The following is a 17231-nucleotide window of genomic DNA, read 5'->3' as shown; positions in this document are numbered from 1 at the left end:
TGCAAAAGAGAAGGAAAAAGAGGGTTCTGAAATGCATCACAAATAGATGTAAATGTTCATCTATTACACAAACCTTGGAAGATACAGCTGCTTGTTGGAGATGCATGAAACCCCGTTATGAAACCCCACATCATCACTTTCTATTCTTTATCTGGTTGATTGGATTGGATTAAAATCACAAAGTTGATTTCCGGGCTTGGGAAACTAAATTCCTCTATTTATTAAACAAAACAAAACAAAAATAAGAAAGAAAAAATTGAGAAAAATGACAACACAACACAAAGAAAAGAACAAAACCAGAAAGTCTGGGGCAGTGACAGAATGAAATCAGCTGGAAGCTTCTTCTCTGATACTTTACCTCTGCCCTTATTTTCTTCCCCTGTTCGGCATCATCATGCCCATGTATATCCTATTTATATTTTAATAATGCAACTCTCCTTTAAGTCATCTCTTCTTACAAGGCTGGGAGTTACATATCATGTAAAGTCATTATGAGGTACTCAGATGCCTGACGGCCCCCTAGTTGTCATTGTCCCCTTAAAATATTGTAGCCTTCCCTCTCAAAAAGAAATAAAAATACTCTGGAAGTATCTAATTCAACTAGAATAACATGAGTTTAGTGTTTACATAGATCTATTCACTGAATCACTTTTATTTCAGCAAAAAAAATATATTCCACATGCAGCAGCTATGTGATGCTGAATTTGTTGCTTACATTATAAATTGGGAACTTTCTGGAAGCATCACTCTTCATCCACTCCTCCTCCCCATCCATGCTGTTACTAGAAAGTTTAGGTTTTAATAGCAATAAAAACTTTACTTATTCTTGTATCTTCTCTATACTCTGAACAGTGCTGTTAGCTTTTTAAAAATCCTGCTCTTCAATTGATCTAAACTGTCCTTGGCATCGGTAACATCTGTGATGTTATCCTGACCACATTCCTCACTGAGTCCTGGAGCACCACACGCAGTGTCAGTTGTTTTATAGACATTATCTCAAGTGACTGGCAGACAGTTCCCCTCATTCCACTTTCTCACCCACCAGAACAAAGAGTGCATGCAACAAGCCACAGTGTTTGCACATCACTTCTATAGTTTCCATAACACAAGCTCCCATCTTCATTTGCAGTAATGAGAAAAACTCACAACAACAGTTCTTGCCACTTCCCTCCTTATTGTTCTTGTTTGGAAATGGGCTATAAAACTTTACCACCTCATCATTATAGATCACTTTAAAAATAAAATAAAATAAAATAAAATAAAATCTAATTTACATTTTGTTCCAACTGGTTTTCTTGACTGACAGTTGTCCACAGCTCAGTGGCTGCTCTGTTCAGTGTACTTTAATTTTGAGCTTTCAAGTATTTCGGAAGCCCATTCAGAAGTAAATTCTCAGAGAAAATTGAGCTCTGTCATGGATGGATTAGTACTATAATAGTTGGTCACATATCTTGCATGAAACCTTTCAGAAGCAAGGCAAATGAGAAGGAAATGAAATTCATTTCATACTTCTTCAAGCACGCTAAGAGACTTTCTCTCCAAGTAATCTGTGAAGTAGCACTGGTTTATTGGAGGTTCGCATAACTACCATTACATTATACCTTGTCACAATCTTATGTACTGGGTGACTGCTTTTTCTGAACGGATGGTACCTGCAAAGTGCTCTCTGAAGGCACTGAACAGTGAGTGTCTTTTCTTTGATCAAAATGTATAGGTCTAAGGTATAGCATAAATAAAAGTACTTGAGCTAAATTGGAACATTACAGGTCAGAGGTGAATGAAATCTGAAAAGCAGATACATGGAGGAGTCACCACATTTGCTTTTTGATATATTGATAAGCCAGAAGACCAAAAAGGGGGGGGGGTGGCAAGAGGAAGGAGAAAGAGAAGGAGAGACAGAGAGGGAGGGTGAATTGTTGTTAAGATCCATCTCATGGGAAAAGCAAGAGCTTTATTGCTTTTAGCAATACTCTGATATGGTATTTGGTTACTTTGTCAATTACAATAGTGCTAGCATTTTATTGGAAAGTGTGTGTATGTGTGTGTGTGTGTGTGTGTTATATATCATTTTAGCATGTGACAAATGCTTTGTGTTATCTAACAAAGACATATTATGTAAATATTAGTAGGAGGAGAGAATGGAAACCTGCATGTCCATTTTATTTTGATCACTTTTTGCTTTTCAGCAACATTATTTCTTTAAGGACAACAAAACTACAGAAAAAGTGCAAAAGGTCAATTACTAGTTATTTTTTTTCATGGACAATGACAAAAACAAAAAAATGGTGTAACTGACGTTTTTCTTTGCTGGAATTGATTAGCTCTTTAGGTTCCCTGAAACTTGCTGCCTCACTGTGGGTGGATACAATGTAGTGGAAAAGTATGACTTGGCAGCTCCTGAGGGACTCATCTCAGTATTTTTTCCAAACTTGTCCCAGTCTGGCTTTATAGATGAACTACAATGAATCTGGGAGCAATCTGAGTTGAAGTATGTTGGAATATAAGCAGGATTGGTTTGGCCACAAGTCTAAGAATCTGGGTGTGTCTTTCTAGCAGATTGGGAGGCAACACCTGTGTTGGGTGGTTTGGGAAATAGGGAATGATACCTCCACCTGACAAACGCTGTGTGATCCTTTAGTGGTGACCACGGGGGTCACTCCCCCTCAGTTAGAGAGTCTATTGCTTGGGTTCTTAAGACTGTCAGAGAAGTAGTGAAGTGTGTGTGAGGTTAGAGTATGCAGGTCTGGAAAGAAGAAAGGTTTGAAGGGGAGGTGGGAGAATATTAGAAACAAATCGTATCGCTCACATTTTGAGGTAGGTTTGCTTATGGAAATCAGTTACCAAAATAAAATAAAATAAAAATCTCCCGTTTTCATTCCACTATCTTTTGCCCAATTTGAAATCCTTTGGAGAGGTAACAGTGTTTGATGGAACTCAGGGAAGGCTGAGATCTCTGTGTTTGCGCATCAGGATCTACCCCCACATAGCGGACTTGCTGTTTCAGTCTTTACTTTGTTTCTTACTTTCCATTTCTTTCAGACACAGGGGCCTTTCTCTGAAGTGCTTCCCACTGCTTATCATCATCTTTTCCTCTAATCTGGGCTGTTTGACCAAGACTCTACTGCTGTTGCCACTGTTCCAGATTAAAAGAATGGTAATGGATTTACCAGCTAATATTGATGGCACATACAAACAAGCAAGAAATAAATCCCAAGGACATTTAGGGAAGAAGTTCCCAGAAGCAGGTTATTTGAAGTGCTTGTTAAATGTAATTGTCAGGTCTTGATTCCGCATATTCTGATTCTATAGCACCTACCTGTGCGTTAGAGCTTTTGACTACGTATTCTTAATAAGCCCAAGGTGTTTCTGACATCAAGACTCTGTAGACTTCCTCTTGATTGCCAATTAACTATGATTAATATTAGTAAGCAGGAACCTAGAATTCTAACCTATAAACTCTATAATCCTCAATTTATCCATAGAAAAAAATAAGGTGAATTGTCACTGCCATGCCATCTACCAGAGGTGTGTGATTAATTAAATTACATAAAAAAGCTGTGAAATATATAATCACCATGTACGTGTTGAGTTAATGTTAAATAAACTAGTACCAACAGAAGCTGTGAAATATATAATCACCATGTACGTGTTGAGTTAATGTTAAATAAACTAGTACCAACAGAAGCTATTACTACTGATACACTTGTTATTACTAAAATGCAAAAAATAAAATTGTTTATATCAACTATTCACTGTAGTGGTAAGATATTTAGGGTGCAATAATGTGCTTCATTGGGGTGTGTGTTCTGAATATCATCAAAATAAACAATGCTGGCTAAATTACATTTTCTGATTATTCTTCCATGTGCCCAAAGTACCTGGACAATTGGTGAATTTGATTCATTGTAAATCATTTAACATAGCAGGTCTAGAATGAAAGCTAATCCTGTCATAGACTTCCTCTTGATTGCCAATTAACTATGATTAATATTAGTAAGCAGGAACCTAGAATTCTAACCTATAAACTCTATAATCCTCAATTTATCCATAGAAAAAAATAAGGTGAATTTTCACTGCCATGCCATTTACCAGAGGTGTGTGATTAATTAAATTACATAAAAAAGCTGTGAAATATATAATCACCATGTATGTGTTGAGTTAATGTTAAATAAACTAGTATCAACAGAAGAGCAAACAAAAGAGAAAAATAAATTAAAAAGTCCCTGGGAAAAAAAGACATTTCTTTGAGCTTAGTTTGACTCTTTACATTTGAAAATCCTCATGCAAACACAAGAGGTAGTGTACCCAACTCTTTTCAGACTTCAATGGGCTCATAGTTTTCAGTTTTCATATATTAGTTGGACAAGATATCTAACAGTTAAGGCAAAGAGTAATGGTGAGCATTTATATGATTTTTGCTACTTTCCAGGAAGGAAGTTGCTGTCACAAACCTCTTCACTATCATGAAGTTAGCCCTACCAATGCAAAGTCCCTTCTGGCTGAAATGCGGCAAAAGTCTATTCACAGAACAAGCTTCCACTAGGAAATATTTTATTCATTTTTGGGAATATAAGCACAGGATAGTTTTTAAAAACACATTAGAATGTACCAGTATCCACCAAAAAGTTATATCTTTGCAAATACTTGTGAATTTGTGCAAGTATTCTTTCCAGCTAGGAAATGTCACTGTAGCTGAATTTTAAATCAAGTGTTCATATTTCTTTGGGGAGTTTCAGATCAGCAAAAGAAATGGAATATTTACAATTTGGTGCATAATTCATTTTCTATGTGTAACTTCATTTTTTTTAAGGTTGAATTGTGCTGAATTTCAGATGAAAATGGAGATCATAAATTATTAAGAATCATTCCAGAAGCTGGAATAAGTAGATTATTATTAGCATCATTAGCATTGTAGTTAATAAAAGAATTTAGAAGGAAAGAAAAAAAATGATAGTATCTAAGATTGCTAACAAAGGTAGCTTAATCTTTCAGTGCTTGCTTATTTATCAGAATCCATGTGGGACAGGATTTTCTTGAATTACCACTCTGATCAATGTCTTTTCCAGCTGCAAAAACCCAGGGTGCATTTCAGGGCTGTCAGCCTGCTCTCCTCCCAGGACAGCCTATCTCCTTCAGAGAGCTGGCAGGGTGATAACATCTTTTAACAGGTAGGTGTGAAATCTAGGCAGATTTTCATAACAACTCCCATTCCATTGGGATTCGAATCCACTAGTATGACCTCAGGTTCTTCAGTTAGGTATGCTGTCATGTGAGCCAGATGGGATTAAATCACAGAAGTTGGCTTTATCTTGATATCCTTATTAATTTACTCTCTGATTCAGAACCCCTATTCCAAAACCTTTCCAGCATAAATATATATCCCCACCTGAATTCCAGTGTACTGATCATTCCTTATTTTTGGTGTAAATGTTGTCTGTAAAAATGCTAACTCCTTGCCAGGGAGTGTCCACCAAGCTGCTCTTTCCCATCCCCAAGGACCTAGTTGCTGGCAGTGGTCTGGAACTCAGGAAGTCTGGCTGCAGTTTCTCAGTCTGTTGTTCCTACTTTGAGGAGGGTCTTCTGGTGAGTGACACAGTGGCGAGGCAGTCCTCCTTCGCTATGTGAGAATAGCTGCTCCTCCCTTTCCTTTATACACTCCACATAAAGTTGTATAGGTATAGCAGTCTTTGATGGGAATTAAAGACATTGCAACAAAAGGAAATTAATATCTCTGAGGAAAATAATTTGTAAATATCTACTGACAGAAAAAAAAATGTACAAGATTTGAAAATGAACAGAAGAATTTCTTACTGTATTTCCTTTCAGTGGATGATAGACATTGTCTAGCGGACACTTCAGGTATTCCAAGGAGTCTATAAGAATGTATACCTTTGGTCATCTTTCTGTTAAACAAGCTATTTACAATTATGCATGGAATATATACAATCTACTACTTTTTTAAATGGCGTAAGCTCCATATGCTTTAAATTTTTGCTTTGTTGAGACCATCAGGATTAAGAAATAGGACCATTAATCATTCATATGCATTTTGGCTCCTCTCTTAGCTACACAAGGTCTAGAATGAATTTGTGAGATAACAGTAAAGTCAAATTTGGAATGAAATCACCGTTTTCTCTTTAATCCCTGGGTATGGAATTTAGACAATTTTATTCTTCTTGCTAATAACAAAAGACCCAGGTAGAAACACTTTAAAGAACATGCATAGAAGATGAGTTGAGAATAAACATTTTTGTGATTATACTTAGAGATGAGAGAAAAACTGGAAACATATACAGTATTTTGCAGCTGTGAGTACTAAAGATAATAGTCTAATCCAGTGTTACTCGTACTGTGGTCTTTGGAATTCTAATACATAGAGGTTGAGTAGATCCATTGATGGCTCAGAGGGAATGTCAGAACTCAGGTAGGGTGAGCAGTGCATCCTCGAAGGAAGGAAGTTTCAGTGTGGGGATTCAGAGCCCTAGCGAAGAGGGAATGTTTTCTGTGTGTGGTGGTAGCCTCCTGTGGGTATCAGAGCCTGAGCCCTGGGAAGGACATCCACACAGAGAACGTCTGAGAATGGGTGTCCCGGCCCAGGGGTGGTGATCCATGGTGGTGGAGTCCAAGCAAGACTAAAGGAGGGCAGCCTGGCCAAAGGTGTAAAATCCCAAGCAGGAGGGACTGTGGAGGTAATGCCACATAAGATGCCAGAGCCTGAATGGGATAAGATGGGTATCTGAGTAAGGGTGGGCAGCATGGCAGTGGTGAAAATCTATATGATGATAATGTAAACCAAGTTCCTCACAGTCACAGAACTGTATTTATTTATATGGAGAAGAATATGATATACCGGTTACTAAAAAAGGTTTACAAAAGCTCTTTCCATAATATAATGCAATATTGAAAATACATAAATTAGGCATTGAACCCTTTCTAGAAAGATGCACCAAAACATCAATAGAGGTTTTCTTAGTGTGATCAGATGAGTGATCTTTTTATATTTCTTCCTTATTGTTATTTTCTTTTTTCCCATAATATTCATGTTTAATACCTATAATATTTATGCTTAGTCAATTATTTATGGAATATCCACTATGCTTTAGTAAGGTTCTGGTGATATACACATGAATATTATCATCTTTATCTGTGGAGAGTGCAGAAGCTAGGTATTATGAATTTTAAAAGAAGGAATACCTGAATAATTACTTTTAGCAGTATATGCTTAGATTGATATGTTTTTCCCATCAGATTCCCATAGCTAAGAGAAGACCAAGTATAAAACACTTTTCATTGACAAGTAGAAGCATCTGTATATAAGTGGTGAGATGGATCCTGACTGAGATGGATATTTAAACCAATCTTAGACTTCATACTATGCAAGTAAGAAATAATGGCAAAGCAAACAAAATGTACATTCTGGTTGACCTAAGGAGAATAAATGTAGTAAAAACCCATTAATAGCTATTTTTGACACCTCCAAACTTCAAGACCTTTGAAAGTGATAACTTTGAAAGTTAGATCTGCTTTTCTACAAACAGGTCGGCACATAACAGTAGAAGCACCTTTGGTTATGTCTCTAAGACGTAAACTAAAGTGGAGATTTGGGAGTTATTAGGGTATAATTTGATCTATGTAGATAACCAATCTGGATAATAAGTCCTTTGGGTTAATTATTTGTACTGAATTATCTGGTTTGATCATTTCCACATAAATATACATCAAGTTAATAGGATAATTGTCAAACTCGCTCTTCACCTTGTGGTGCGTGGACTTGCTCTCAGGACGTAATTGGCACTCCGGGAGAGTCTAGCTCAAAACTAAGTAAACAGTACCAATAACTAATGGAGACACCGCTGAGTCTAGTAGAAAATGCAATTTGCTATGACTATGCCCAGGAATTGGGTTTTTGGAACTAGAGATATTCAGAATTGTTAAAACTTTTCTGTATTCAATGATAAATGCAAAAAATTTGCCCAATTTGACTTCCATTTCTCAAAACCAAACATGGAGATGTCAACTTTAATTCAGATTGATGGAGGGACGGGATAATAAAAATTGATTTTAAAATGTACTGGTAAAAAAGAAATGGACACTAGAAAGAGATCAGTTAAAACACAATTTTAAATAACATGAGTTAAAAATTATTTTTTATTAGATAATTTCCCTTTGGAAGGGACTGAAAAATGGGTTTGTGAAAGAATAATACTTGAGTGCAATAATTTGTTCTCAAAAATGACATTTATCAGCACTGAGATCTCTATGTATTCTCAACAAAACACAAAAACAAGGGAGACTGTGTAAATGATAAGGCACAGACAAGGTTCTCCAATCTAGAAAATTTAGAATATTCAAAGTGTTTCCAAGGCAACTGTATGTATTACCCTGAATATAAGTGAGACAAAAAGTTTGTGAGTATCCTTTTTTGAGAGATCTTATTTGATAGATACAATAACACAAATATATACATATGCTCCATTTCCACAGAGCTCTCTGAGTTCACACACAATAGCTGCTCTGGGTGTAACTGTCATAAGAGGTGGAAGTGGTGGAGAGAAATAGCCCCTGAGCACTCAGCAAATCAGTACACAAATCAACCGGTCAAGTAAAACACATTTCCTAGACACCTGCTATTGACTGCCATTCTGCACTAACACAAAGAATAAAAAGAAATATCCTTTGGATTCAAGGGCAAAAACAATTACATAGATATCTGGGCATATGCATTGGTAAGACCAGGGGGAAATGTCTGCCAAATGCTGAGGGAGTGCTATGAGGTAGCCAGTGGTGCCCCAGAATAACCGTGGACCGGAAGCAGCAGGGTCATTTAGGAACTTATTAAAGTGCAAATTCCCAGAGCCCATCCCACCTACTAAATCTTTAATTCTGGGAGTCAATCCTGGTACTTTGTATCTTAACTGCTCTTCAGGTGTAGATTATAAATCATGACAGGATTTAAATAAGAGGGGGATCACTGTGTGTGTAGGATTATGGGAGAGGAAGATAAATTTAACCTAAGTCTGAAAGATGGGTATCAGGAGCCGGGAGTCTGGAAAGGAAAATAAGGCATTCCAGGAAGAAAAGCAGATGTGAGAAACTAAGCACTTCCTTCACATCCCCGTTGCTGAAGTCATCTGTTATATTTTATGCATATTTTCACATGCTTTTATCCTTCAGTAGACTGTAAAATTTCTAAGGCAGCGACCCAATTTTAATTATTCTCTGATTTCAGTGCTTCACACATAGAGATTATTTAGCAAACACAGAAGAAGAAGGAGAAAGTATATCAGAAAGAGGAGAGACAAGAAGGGAAAAAAATACATAGGCTCTTCAGTAGTCTGAAAATAACATTGAATTTAAAGATAAGGTATTTAAGCAATAGGTTTGAATCATAACCATGGTTATCTACAGCATTCCTCTCTTCTAAGTTTGGTTTTCTCATCTACACAATGACAATGACAAAACACCACCTGAAAGATGTTGGTGCAAATAGTCTATCTTACATAATTTTATAATAACTCATATTCTGTCTAGTCTGTGATGTTGATCAAAAAATATTTATTAATACTGAAATAGTGATTGTTTTTCCCCTGAGTGTCGAGAGCATGGTGCCCCCTGAATTATTTTTCTTTACACCTTTCTTTATTCCTTTAGTTTTACAAGTATCCCTCTACCTGTTATAATCTTTCTCATGATTATTACCTGCATTTCTGGATTCCTATTTAATCGATTTTTCTCCTCCTTTTCTTATTCAGATTGCTAACATTTAGAGATCTTTTTTTTTTCCATAGGACCTTTAATAAGTGCAAATGAAAGAGCTAAATATTTTTCACAGACAATCTTATTTAAAAATCACAACAGTATAGGGATCTTAATTATTCCTATTTTGTGCATAGAATCCAGGCTTTTAGAAAGAGTCATATAGGATTTCCGGTGACACATGGTTCTTAAGTGCTAGATGAAGCTTGAACCCAGGCAGTCTGAGCCTCCTAACAACAATATCACCACCACATTATGCTACTTCTTCAGTCTCTAATCTCCTGTTATGCTCCACTTTAGTAAGGAAAAAGCTAAAGTTCATAATAAATGACAACAAATTATTTAAACCATCTACCACTATATCCATTTAATTTTAGGAATGTCATTTGTTTTCTGTTGCTTCACACCTGAAGTATTTATGTAGGAATCTGTTCACTCTTTCAGTTGACAACTTACAGTATCTCTAGATGATTCCATGTCATCCTCATGTAGGGGACAGGGAAGTGTTAGCATGAATGTGGTTTAGAACTCAGGTAGTAGTTTCTGGGTCAGCTTTCCGTAGCAAAAGATTTGCTTGTTTGTTTAAGCAAAGGAGCTATCAAAATAAAACCACATTTATACATACACTGTTTAAAAAGGCAAACAAATTAGAACTATATTTTAAGTAAAATGTCCATTCAAAATTAATGCATTTAAAAAACGAAACATTTTGTCCTTAAATGATACATTCTGGTGTTCTGGAAAGTCAGTTATTCGTATCTCTTCCTTCCCAAACATGCTCAATAAATAACAAGTTGTACACATCTCTTTTTTAGGGGGCTATTGCCTCCATTATCTGTACAATAACTTCATTTTGCAACTTCACTTTGCTTGTGTAGGGCATTGCCCTGGTTGGTAATTGTGTGGCCTATTGTTTGCAGCACATGGATAATTATTATGCTGTGAACATCAATTTGTCGTATTGTGCTGAATGGTGCTACTTCCCGAGGGACAAGATGATAGCTGTGATTCTCCTCAGTAGGGGGTGGGATGTTGCTCAGGGCTAGAGCTCTGCCCAGTAATTCCCTCTATACAAGTAAGACTATACATAGTACATCCTAGAAGTCCTTCATTATAGCATTTGTTTTCTGCTTGTTAACATCATTTCACGCTGGATGGGCACTAGTGTAATTTTCCATTTTGTTTCATCAAATTAAGGAAAGAAAGGAGACTGTCTTGCAAGTCTTTTATTTTATAGACAGTTGGTCATTTCATTAACACTTTTCATATTCTTGTTTGTCATGATGACTGACGATAGTAAAAAGATTTTCTCCCCATTAACTTATAAGAGAACAGCACTTTTATTTATTTATTTATTTTTGGGCTGAGAAGTATTGATCCACCAAAGAGGACATTTATTAAAATGTAACCAGCATCTTGGCACTTGCAAGTGGTGCACACTTTAACCGATTAAATAGTCATGAAGAAAGAAATCAATGCATCTTGAATTCCTCTACTCTGGTCTCTGCCAGCAAAGTGGCCTCACAAATTAAGAAAGAAATAAACAAATGTGTTTATGCTGAATGTTTAAAGCACTTTGCACTTTAATCAGGAAGTAAAAGGACATTACTAATATTGGTGGGGTAGGTGGTTTGTATGTGGTTACTTTTGTAAAAGCCTGATGATAAATAAGAAAATTACTACTGAAGTTCCCAGGCACAACAGGGAATCAGGTGGCTGTGGCTGGTTGACCTATGAAGTGCAAGGAGAAAGTCAGTGGAGGTTCATAGGGGTGAGTGTTCAAGTTTTTGTTTGTTTGATTTTATTATTTTGTTTTGGAACCCCAGTGTTGCATGCCATTGTGTTTCAAATTTTTCAGCCCCAAGGTTGGGTAGTCTGCTGACCTGGAACTGGTATGATTTACAAGGACACAAAAGAAGCACTAGTGATGTTAATGGCTTCAGTTTATCAGTTGATTTCCCACCAAATTCTAGATGATTAGCATGAAATCCTTTAAGTGTCATCCACATATTTGGATATTTTCAGAGATGTGGAACAGGTCATTTTGATTTTTGATGTTGCAAGATTGTTTTGAAAGTTTGTGATTATTTTGAGTCATTTATTTTAGGCCTGTTAAGAACCCACTCACTCTTCTTAAACTAATGCTTCCCAAATTTCATCATCTTAGTTTTCACTTATTATTCTAGGCTATTGCAATGATCAATATCCCTGCCAAGCTGGTGCCACATGAGCACTTGAAGAGTACAGTCAATCATGAACAGAATGATCAAACACCAAGTACAGAATTCATAGAACACAAGTTCAGGGATTCACTAAGTTATTGTTCAAAGCTTTTTTGACATTATCACATAGTTTTGTTATACTTGATACAGAAATGCTTTTCTCCAAGACCATGCTTTCTAGCTTTTTTTCAATAAAATAAAAGCATTTACTTTCTAATACAAATTCATATGCACACATGTATTTAGAGCACTTGATCCAGTATAATGTACTAACCTTATTTATTTGTATTATTTTTAATTCAGGTAGGAGATTATTAAGATCTTTTGTTGGAGTGGGAAAATATGAGAAACACACTTCTTAAAAGATGCCACATTCTCAGAAAAAACGGGGTAATGAATCCTTTATTTACATGCATCATCTATGTAATCATGTGTCTACAAAACTGACTGCACCTGTTCCTCAGAGGAGGAGTGGTCTATGTCAAGCAGGACTAGATTTTATTTATACCAGCACAGCTGAAATAGGCATGATATATTTTTATTTGATCTTATTAAATTGAGCCTATTAAAAAACAGCCACTTTGATTGTGATTTTAATATGTTTTGTCATAACATAGTTTATGAGGGTTAAGTTTCTTGATCTTGGCCTACAGGGGAATTTAAGTCCAGTGCTGTATCTTAGTCACAATTATTAATTTTTTTTCACCAGTTATGTCTACAAAAGGAATTTCAGGACTAGAGGTAAAAGTATAGTACCATCTCCCTACAGCCAGCTTCCCTGTGCCTTCCTAACTTTCTACAATGTCTTTCCTGACAGGGCTGCTATAGCCAACAATCCCTGTCCTCCCTATTCCTATGACACAGTTTCCACTGCACATTTCCCTTTGAATTATATTCCCATCACATTAATTCTCTTCTTGCTTCATGACTTTAAATCTTGTTTCTCCAGCTATACCATAGGGTCTTTTAGGGCCAAGGATAAAAAGTGTTGATTATATTTTATCCTCTGTTACATGTTACACTTAGCACATTTCTAGGCACATAAGTATATGTTTTATATGATATGTTTTTGTTTTTTGGGTTATTTTTTGCATTTGGATTTAGTTTCATTATATCATCATGATTAAGGGCTGATTCTTTATTCAAATTCCTATATGTGTAAGGCCTTTGATTTTAATTATTTATGCAATGATAATCTCCTAGTTAGGTTATCCTCCAGCCTTGGAATTATAAGCCATTCTTGTACTTAATTCCATTTATTACCACTTTCCCAGTTGATGTGATGTTGTTAGGACTGGACTTAGAGATGTTGCTGGCTCACAGACACCAACTAGGATAAGAAAAGACTGTCAATTCTAAGAACAGATGAGTAAGTGGTACTCCAAAAGTAATTGCATGAAAAAGTAACACTTGCTCAAATGGGATTTCTATTTTAATTTTTTTGAGGAACCTCTGTGTTGCTTTCCAGAATGGTTGAACTAATTTACATTCCCACCTACAGTATAGGAGGGTTCACCTTTCTCCACATCCTCTCCACCATTTGTTGTTCCTTGTCTTTTGGATGTTGGCCATCCTAACTGGTGGTTGTTAATTCAGCAATCATTCTCAATGGGTAAGTGCTTCACCCACTGTAACAACCCTAAATGTTTCAAGTTGTCCTTAAAAGTGCATTATACCTTTCTGTCATAACAGCCACTTGGAGTTGATATGACACATGCAGTTGCCATACAATGTCCTGTTGTATCTCCTGTCCTGTAAAGAGGCTCCCTCAGCCACTGTTGACTGTTAGTGGATGCCCATAACTGGCACATAAGTGCTCCAAGGCCTATTTAATAGTGTGTTGGGTGGTAGCCTGGGTCATCGGATGGGCAAAACCCAATCTTGTAGCCATGTCCACTGCTGTGAATGCATATATACATCCCTGATTACTGGACAAGAGCCCTATGTAATCTACTTGCCACACCTGTAAGGGTTCTGGTGGGCAGGGGAGCTGGCCCTCCCGCATGGGTACCCAGCGATGATGGGGGTAAAACTGAGTGCACTGAGCACATGCTTGCACTGCTTGTTTTGCATCAGCAAACATCAGTGGAATGTGCAAACTCTGGGCAACTTTACACATGGTTCTATGGCTTACATGCTCTAGTTTCTTATGCAGACATGGCCCCATGTCCATAGTGGGCAGCTCCCGGAGCATATGAGCCCTGGCCAAGGAGTAGGCCACGTCATTCCCAAGGCTTAATGCTGGGTGATGTCCTGAGATGTAATATATCAGGGCACCTTCCTTTAACCCACGGGTCCACAGGTCTTTCTGCATCGTTTCTCTCTGCAGTGGGCGATGGTTATTTTTCCCTTGTGCTGCTTCACCGTGGTACTTCTCATCTTGGTCACTTGAGGTCGCTTTACTGCTGCATCTCCCAAGCGAGCTAATGTCAACACCATTTCGTATATTGGGCGGTCAATGTATGGTGCTAGCAACGCAGTGACAATTTCAAAGGTACCTGCAGGACCATTGGCTAGAACAAGATCATTCACACAAGACATTAACAGTTTTTTTTATCTGGACTGTGGTAATGGGATCAAACATCATCTACTTCATACTCATTTCACGTGGCATGCACACCAACTCCAGATATGTGCTCCACTTTGTTACGCGTTCCGCTGGGGTATCCCACACAGCCTTTGCTGCAGCCATTAACCAATGTATCAGGGTCTTATTGGCAGCGTGTGGGTCTGTGCACCTAGTGCCCTGCAATATGTGCCACATACAGGGCATGCCTGTTATGCTGGCGAGCTGCGACACCTGAGAGGCGAGAGCTCAGTATTCTCAGTGCCCTCTTCCCACAGCCACATCAACCAGGCAGGCACAGATTACGCCAGATGTCGTTTACACTGCTTGGCCAAATTCTGCAATTCCAAGGCCATATATGTCATGTATGTCATTTGCTGGGTAGCTATGGGGGGTGGGTCACCCAGCAACTCCGCTGTGACTACAGGTTCTTGCATCTCCACGTGTTGCCGCACAGCAGGGCACGCCTGTAAAGCCAACGGTTCTGCTCCGCCCCCCTGGGCTTTCGCCTGCGACGACACGGCAGTACCCACCAACACCCACGACATATGTTCGGCAGCCGCCAGCTGTTGCTCCGAGTCTTCCTCCTTACGTTGGAGACTCTACACTCACTGCTGCAACTCCGCGGTTTCCCGAGCGGCATGGCAGATGCCTGTCAGGGGCATCCACGCCACTCGCCCAGCCGATTCCCAGTGGGCCCGAGGAACTAGGGACTCTAGTGTCTTCAACGCAGTCCGTATAGCCTCTGGGGTCGGCTGTACAGACTCCCAATCCTCCGGAACTGCCCAAGTGGTCAAGTACACTGCCACCAGGTACCAAATAGCGGCTGGGGCCACATCTCCTCCACCCGCCCCTCCACATCCAGAGAAGCCGAAGGACTGTTGCTCTCGTGACAACCTACCTCAGCCTGCTCGCTGCACCAGGTGTAAGGGTCCAGGGGTTGCCGTTGAGATTTTGGGGCAATGTGAAGAGCAAAGAAGCCAGTGGGAGTCATCATGGAGGGTGTTCAAAAGGGGCCACTTTATTCTGCATAAAGCTGCACTTCTTATACTGCTACAGTGCTAATTCATGGTTGTGTAAGTATTAAAGATGTGCAAGCATGTGGCCTTCATGGCCAGGTGTCTGGCCTTCAGGGCCCTTATCTGGCTCTTTGATCATGGGTACAACACACTGTGTTTTTCAGGTTTCTCAAGGCCAGACATATCTGGCTCCAAACAAGGCCAGACATATTGGGGTGAAGTAGCAGACAGCTGTACTGAAAGAACATTACGAAAAGTAGGAGGGAGGGTTGGCCTTCCCTACAGGGTATCACTAATGGCCAAAAAAATGTATGAAAATATATTCCAATTGTTACTAGTTTCTAAAGAAAAAGTTGAACTAACAAAGGAAGAAAAATAGAATTTCTATATGCTTTGGAAACACTTTTTAAGTCAATCAGTTAACAATGAACAAAGAAGGGACTCAGATGAAAAAAAGTAACAACTCTTGAAATCAGTTAAGATCTCATAACCCAAAGAGATACAAAGAAGCAAAACAAAGCAAGAAATAAAGTCATTAAACTCAAAGAGCAAGCTGACACACAGGACTGTGGAGATAAAGGGAAAATATGTACAGAGTGAGAATCTTATCTCACTTAAACAGAGGAACAATGGAAGCAGGCTGCCTTCCCTTTTCGGCTAGATAGCATTAGGAATGGACTATGGAGATAATGGGGGCAAAGGGAATGGTGGGCAAAGACTGCTGAAGGATTTTCATTGTTAGGCTCTCCATGAAAACTTTTTCAGGCCAAAGATAGTGATTGTGTGTGACATTTGCATGTGAATGTGTGTGTGTGTGTATGTGCACATGTATGCATGTGAGCTTATTCTTTAATAATCAGTATCATTTAGTATTGCATTTTTTAGAAATTCATGCAAGCCAGATGTACATCACAGTGTCCCTCACAGGAATGCACAGAAGTCATAGAATATCAGCTTTCATTTGGCTGGTCATAGGCTAGGCTATAGTTTTTATTTTCCTTCCATGGTTTATTTAAATTCCATGCTGTCATTTAAAATGCAACTATTTTCATTTGAATGATTATATCTACAAACATTATATATAATATGATTAATACATATAATCCTTATATACAATGTATACTTTAATATTTATAATATATAACATAAAATAAAGCTATGCATTATTAAGATAATATATTATAGATATAAGATAATAGATAATATTAGAGGAAACCATAGGCAAAAATCTCTTGAACATAAGCACTAGTAATTTTTTTCTGGATACATCTTCCTGGGCAAGGGAAACAAAAGCAAATATAAACAAGTGGGACTACATCAAAATAAAAAGCTTCTGTACAACAAAGAAAACCATCAACAAAACAAAAAGGCAACCTACAGTATAGGAAAATATACTTGTATAGGTATATCTGATTAGGGGTTAACATCCACAATGTATAAAGAATTCATATGATTCACCAAAATACAAATAACCCAAGTGAAAAATGGGCAGAGGACCTAAAAAGACATTTTTCCAAAGACATACAGATGGCCAACAAGCACATGAAAAGATGGTCCACATTACTATTCATCAGGGAAATGAAAATCAAAATCACAATGAGATATCACCTCATACCAGTTATAATGGCCACTGTCCAAAAGACAAGTGTGGTGAAGATGTGGAGAAAA

The sequence above is a fragment of the Manis javanica genome, chromosome 9, assembly GCF_040802235.1.
Source record: "Manis javanica isolate MJ-LG chromosome 9, MJ_LKY, whole genome shotgun sequence".
NCBI lineage: Eukaryota > Metazoa > Chordata > Mammalia > Pholidota > Manidae > Manis > Manis javanica.
Note: the sequence above shows the minus strand (reverse complement) of the source record.